Source organism: Macrobrachium nipponense, chromosome 4, assembly GCF_015104395.2.
Source record: "Macrobrachium nipponense isolate FS-2020 chromosome 4, ASM1510439v2, whole genome shotgun sequence".
NCBI lineage: Eukaryota > Metazoa > Arthropoda > Malacostraca > Decapoda > Palaemonidae > Macrobrachium > Macrobrachium nipponense.
In genome coordinates, this window is record NC_061100.1 from 24,959,147 (window position 1) to 24,965,146 (window position 6,000).

At 37.1% G+C, this 6,000-nt stretch overlaps 1 protein-coding gene across 1 annotated transcript in view; it reads right to left on the minus strand.

The window, feature by feature from the left end:
• Positions 1 to 2,868, minus strand: part of LOC135210808 (uncharacterized) — a 168,480-nt gene extending 165,612 nt beyond the window's left edge. Inside the window, exon 1 of the mRNA XM_064243677.1 lies at positions 2,099 to 2,868. The gene's annotated coding sequence lies outside the window, so the exon portion shown is untranslated. The remainder of the gene's footprint in view (positions 1 to 2,098) is intronic.
• Between the last annotated feature and the right edge of the window lie 3,132 nt (positions 2,869 to 6,000).

A 6,000-nucleotide genomic window follows, 5' to 3' on the forward strand; every position in this document is an offset into this window, starting at 1 on the left:
CCCTCCACCGAATCACCAATTATTTACTCCTGACGGGATTACCTAATTGACAGGAATATTTGATTGCGGCCTTGACTCGTAATTGTACTGCGTTTCAGCCGATCGTAATGAATCGTATAATTATAAGTAGATTACGCAATGATGTACCGTGGACATTTAACTTTATTTAATCATTTAAATCAATAAGTACTCGTAAATATTAACTATTAATGTAGGCTGTAATGTTAAAAACGCTAGTCTATAGTATCAGATCTAATTGCTTTTACCTGATTAAATCTTCTTATTGGCTTGTATGTTGTTGGGACATTCTTGGCGCAATGCGCGCTCCAACCTCAGTATTCCCAATAAGACGTACATGACGTTGTATCGGCAATGGAATGAGGTAATGCGTCCATCTACATTAATTGCATAACCTATATAACCTTCACTAAGAAGAACAAAAAGATATAAACGAAAATAATGATAAAATTAAGGGAAAAATCAAGCAGATGGTTCTAATAAATCTGAACAGGACTAAATAAATACACAAACATCATTCAACATAGACGTTATAAACTATACTAAAGCATGTTTTCACCCCAAAAGCATCATTCAACAATAGACTTTATGAAGTTATAAACCACTGAAGCATTTACATCAGCGCAAGGAAACAAACAAAAACAACTCTAGAGAGAGATAAAAAAGGCGCAAACCATTTACGCTCACCAAACAAGACCTAACGTAAGCGTGCAAAAAAAACGTAAGAGTGGCATGAACTTCCACACCCTCTGGCCTCTAAGAAGTTCGAGGTCTCTAGACCGAGACTTCGCCTCGCTGTCAATTCCAGGGGGTATGGTCTAGTGAGGACTGGGCAGATAAATTTGACATTGCATTAATGAACAGTACATAAAATGGAATTGACTGAATTTGACAAGAATTCCAACTGTAGTACTACAATTTCTATGCAAAAAAGTTATCGACTGAAAAAGTGACCAAGTCCAAGTCAACGAACGGTGTTTCTTCTATGACTTGCAGATTCAGTATGATGCATCTTCGTCGTAAGAACAGATACCTGATGAAATGTTATTAGCAGTGCCTTGATACTTGATATTGAAGTTAATGTCATTATTATGACATAATTACCACCCAGCATTCGAATGGGTTGTGCCCAAAATGAATTGGCACGACTAACAAGTTTTTGAACACACAATACCCACTCGCCCAAAAGATAATAATTTTTCTAATATCAGAAGCAAAGATCAAATCTAAAAATTAAAACTTAAACGTCTGAGTTTAATAGCCAACCAGAGGCTTAAAAACATGACATTGGTAACATGCGCATTTATCTGGTTTCACAAAATCTAAATTTCAATTATCCGCCCCATTTTTTCTTAATTTTTTTAAAGCATCAGTTTAAGGAAAAATAGGCTGTCATACAATTAGGCCTATGTTTAAAATACTTAGGCTACCTTTAAAGTTGGATTTTCCCGCGTATTTTGTGTTCGTTTTTTTTTTCAGAACTGTGGGAACCCATTAAGCTACCGATGTGATAAGGGTAAAATTTATCAACTAATGGTAATTATATGAATAAGTGTTTTTTAAGTTATTTATAGTTACATAAAATCATAAATATTTATGAAACATTACCTAGTCATGCCTTATATTAATTATTATCAGGAGTTAAATGGGTAAAAAAACATGAGGCATAGGCCTACCCTTCTACTTTAAAGAGGCTTAAGTTACATAAGATTATACATACCTATTCATTACGAATATGCCTATACCTATTGATATTATCAAAGTATAGCTAATGGTAAAAAAATATGAGGCATAAGCCTACCCTCCATCAAGTATATATAATGGTAAAAAAAAATATGAGGCATATAGGCCTACCCTTCTCATTTAAACAGGTCCGAGTGACGGATCAAAACAAGCCTAGATTACAACACATCTCGCAAGAATAATAACTCTGACTGCATTAATATTCATTTAAGCAGAAATTCATTAGCCTGACATAAGAGAAAAGGGTCAGGTCACCCCCTTGGGCAAATGGGCGGTCGTGAGTGACCTGTCCATTTTACTAATGAGTCTAAATCAATAATACTTCTACATCGCTTACCTCTAATCTGCGTTGTATGACTGAGCTAATCGAAGTCGTTCGTTTTGATCTGTTTCTGATCTCGCGGCGGCCACCGTCACGGACACACACGCACAGACACACACACCAGCACAGCACGATTGTTTTAATTAAAATTCCATTAATCAAACATGTGCAGCAATTTCACTGTTTGTCTTCTTGTCCCTCTCTCGTTTTTAATGTTTTATTATTATTTATCTTTGATTTGATGGCCAGCTCTTCATGACGCGACAGTCCATAACCGAAAACTTTCGAGAAATAAAAAGTCACCTGGTCCGCGATACCTATCGATCGAAAGGCTTCTTGTTGCACATGGGAGGGACGAGCGGCGGCCGGCGCTGGATAGGGGTCCTCACCGCGCGACGGTCACCCACACACTGGAAGGGATTGAAGAGGAGCGGGTAGTAGTAGTAGTAGTAATATCAGCAGCAGCTTCGACTGACTGAGCCGGGATCGTCGGATTGGATCATTGGAAACTTCGGTGACGGTGCCGCAGTTGGTCTAGTGGTGGGTGTCGGGTTTCTGGTTAATTGCTTTAGTTACTAGGTAGTTGAAAGCATGTTCTTCCTTCCTTCTTATGCCCTCGTTTTCATCTGTCCTTTCATCCTGTTGACTCTATGTTCTTCCTCGCTTTCGGCATCCAATGGTGGATGTCTATCTCCTGCACCAATGGTTGAATGAAGTGCTTTAGTTACGACGTGTCTAAAGCATCCTCCTTCCTCCTCCGTATGCCCTCATTTCCATCTGCCCTTTCATCCTGTTGCCTCCTCTTTGTTCCCACCTTGCCAGACTGCCTGCCTCCTTCGCCCAAGAGGGCAGTGATCCTTCGTGACCTCTGTTGAGAGCGTTGATCGCATAGGCCTACAGAACAAACTGAATGCTTTTAAATAGTAATATTCTACGGATATAGTCTATAAACCATTCAGACTTAATGTCGACTAAAATCTGATCAGTATGAGGGTTTATAAAAGACTTGAAATCTCATTAAAACTTGAGGCAGCGTCCATCATAGAGAGGATAAATGGGTGAACTCGTAGAGGCTTTCCGTGTTTATGATGAGGTTGTATGCTTGTTGACGGTTAGTGGGGGGATATTGTTCTCTCTCTCTCTCTCTCTCTCTCTCTCTCTCTCTCTCTCTCTCTCTCTCTCTCTCCAAGCTGCGAACTAGAACAGGTCATACTGGAAGGGAGAGAGAGAATAAACCAATAATTACATAATTAGGGCAAGATGGGGGACCTGGTTCTAAACTTAGGAAGTAGACTAAAACGTTCAAGTCTCAACAATTGTCAATAAAGCGACCTGAATAAATAATGATGCTCTCTCTCTCTCTCTCTCTCTCTCTCTCTCTCTCTCCTGCATATGTAGCCTGCGGGACCCATTCTCACGCAGTTTAACATTATATTCGTCTTCTAATCGTCAGATTGTGTCAATTTCTCGTCACATTTTGTTTTTTATTCTTTCTGTTCCATTCAGTATTTACTTACCTAATTTATTAGCCATTTATGCAGAGAAAAATAAAGATGGTAGATTAAAGATCTCAACAAAAATAGTACTATTTGAAGAGAGAGAGAGGGACACACACACACACACACACGCACAGAGTTTTCGTAGCAGTGTGGATATTAGCCTGGCTGGTTTTAGAGAAAGAGATAAAGTTTTGGTAACAATAGTGATGTTAACCTTGCTGGTTTTAGAGAGAGAGAGAGAGAGAGAGAGATTGATTGTCCTGGATGATCTGAATGCAAAAGAGACAGACATCAATTGAATAACTGAGACAATGAAGTGATAAAGAGAATTTAGAGTAGATGACGTCACGATAAATAGCTTGGAAAATAATATAAATGCTCAAGGTTTAAAATCACCATTTGCTGTTAAGCGCATTGAAATATAAAATTCAGGCCAAATACCCAGCGCTGGGACCTGTGAGGTCATCCAGCGTTGAAAATAATGCTGAAACAACTGTCAGGGAAAGGTGGAAAGTGAGATGGAAGAAAGAGAATATGAACTTTTGTTCAGTAAACGGAATGAAATGGACTGCAGCTGGGTGCCTGAGGTACGCCGCATAGGACCTTAGAAGTGAATGATACAGAAGTTAGATTTGGTGTGCAGGGAAGTGTTTAGAATGTGGGAAAGGGAAGGAATACGAGACTGGCAAGCTTAACGAACGACACGGAGTGTGAGTAGAATAAAGAAATGGAAGAATGCAGAATGCATAAAGAATAAAAGATGCATACGAGACAGGAGAGAGATAACAGGATTTTAAAATGATCAAGAGTGCTGCCCTATTTTGGTAGCAGAGGCGTTCTCTTTATTTAAACAAAAGAAGAGGAATAAGCAAAGTGCTTTGTTTATTCGGGGTAGTAAAGAAAAAGATCGTTGAAGGTAAAAGTTGGTCGTATGTTGACATGATATCAAGGCATTAAATGGAATTATAATTTTTCATGAAATTTAATTACATGAATTCTTATAATTTTGTATTAAAAAGATTCTTATTAATGCTACATGAAAAAGGGTCTTTATAAAGTTTCTTAAAACGAATCTTTATACAATTACATTAAAAGCACTGATAATGATGCTTAAATTTCCCACTACACAAGATCTCAAATCAAACCTGCAATAGTAAAAACAATAATGATAATAATAATAATAATTTATTTTGACCTACCGCTGGGACACAGTACAATGTATATTGTACTACATGAATACATAACTACACAAAATTTCTAATCGTAAGCACAGCTCATCAAGCTAAACAAAAATGCGTTACAGAAGTGACAGTTGAAAGACCAGTTGCAATACATCTCAGGGCGCCAGCAATGCAACTGCAGACGCTTTGGTTCAAGTATGAAGCTTTAATTTATTGCTGGTCACACAAATGACTTTCATTTGACATTTGGACTCTAATGCGTGTGTTAATCTCTCTACACGACAAGTTTCTTTCGCTTGGGAGTTTGTGGGGAAAGTTACACGATCGTGAGGTGGTAATAAGCAGCTAATTAAGTAATGCTATTCCTTGTTTTGCTTCTTTCTGTAAGTTTTCTTCTCCGGTTACAATCGACTGCTTAGAGGAATGTCGTATGCATAAAAATAAATGCATTATGTGACATTGCAGATGAAAGCTTGCTCGTGGGCTAACGAACATTTTTGCAAATTCTTTTTTCACTTTCAGAAAAAATTTATATTCTTACTGGATCTTTTCTAAGTGACTTTTCACAGATATAGTCTGATTGCACTTTACAGAAACTGTTAACAATGTCTAACCTCAAAGCACAAAGGTAAGTCTCATAAAAAATGGAAAGAAATTAAGAAAACTTTCAGAAGAAACTTAATATATTCTTACTTAATCTTTTCTAAGTGAGTTTTCATAGATATAATCTGATTGCACTTTAAAGAAACTGTTAACAATGTCTAACGTCAAAAGACAAAGATAAGTCTCATAAAAAATGGAAAGAAATTAAGAAAACTTTCAGAAGAAACTTTGTATATTCTTACTTGATCTTTTCTAAGTGACTTTTCACAGATATAATCTGATTGCACTTTAAAGAAATTGTCAATAAGGTCTAACCTCAAAAGACAAAGATAAGTCTCCTAAAAAATGAAAAGAAATAAAGAAAACTTTGCCAAAAGATATTTCCTCTTTTCACGAATATCGAACTGAGAACTGGATTTTGGCAGAACAAAGGATAGAGAGAAGGCCTTCCCTTGCAAAATTTCAGTTCATTTTGGCGGCGAACTTATATAGGTTGGGTATTTTATCTGTTTTTATAATAACTGATCTCTTCTTTCTGTATATCGCATTAACTTCTGATACTCCTTTCAAATGAACAACATATTCCTTGGAAGCTTGAATTTCTAATTAATGAATGTTGTGGACTTCTGAATAA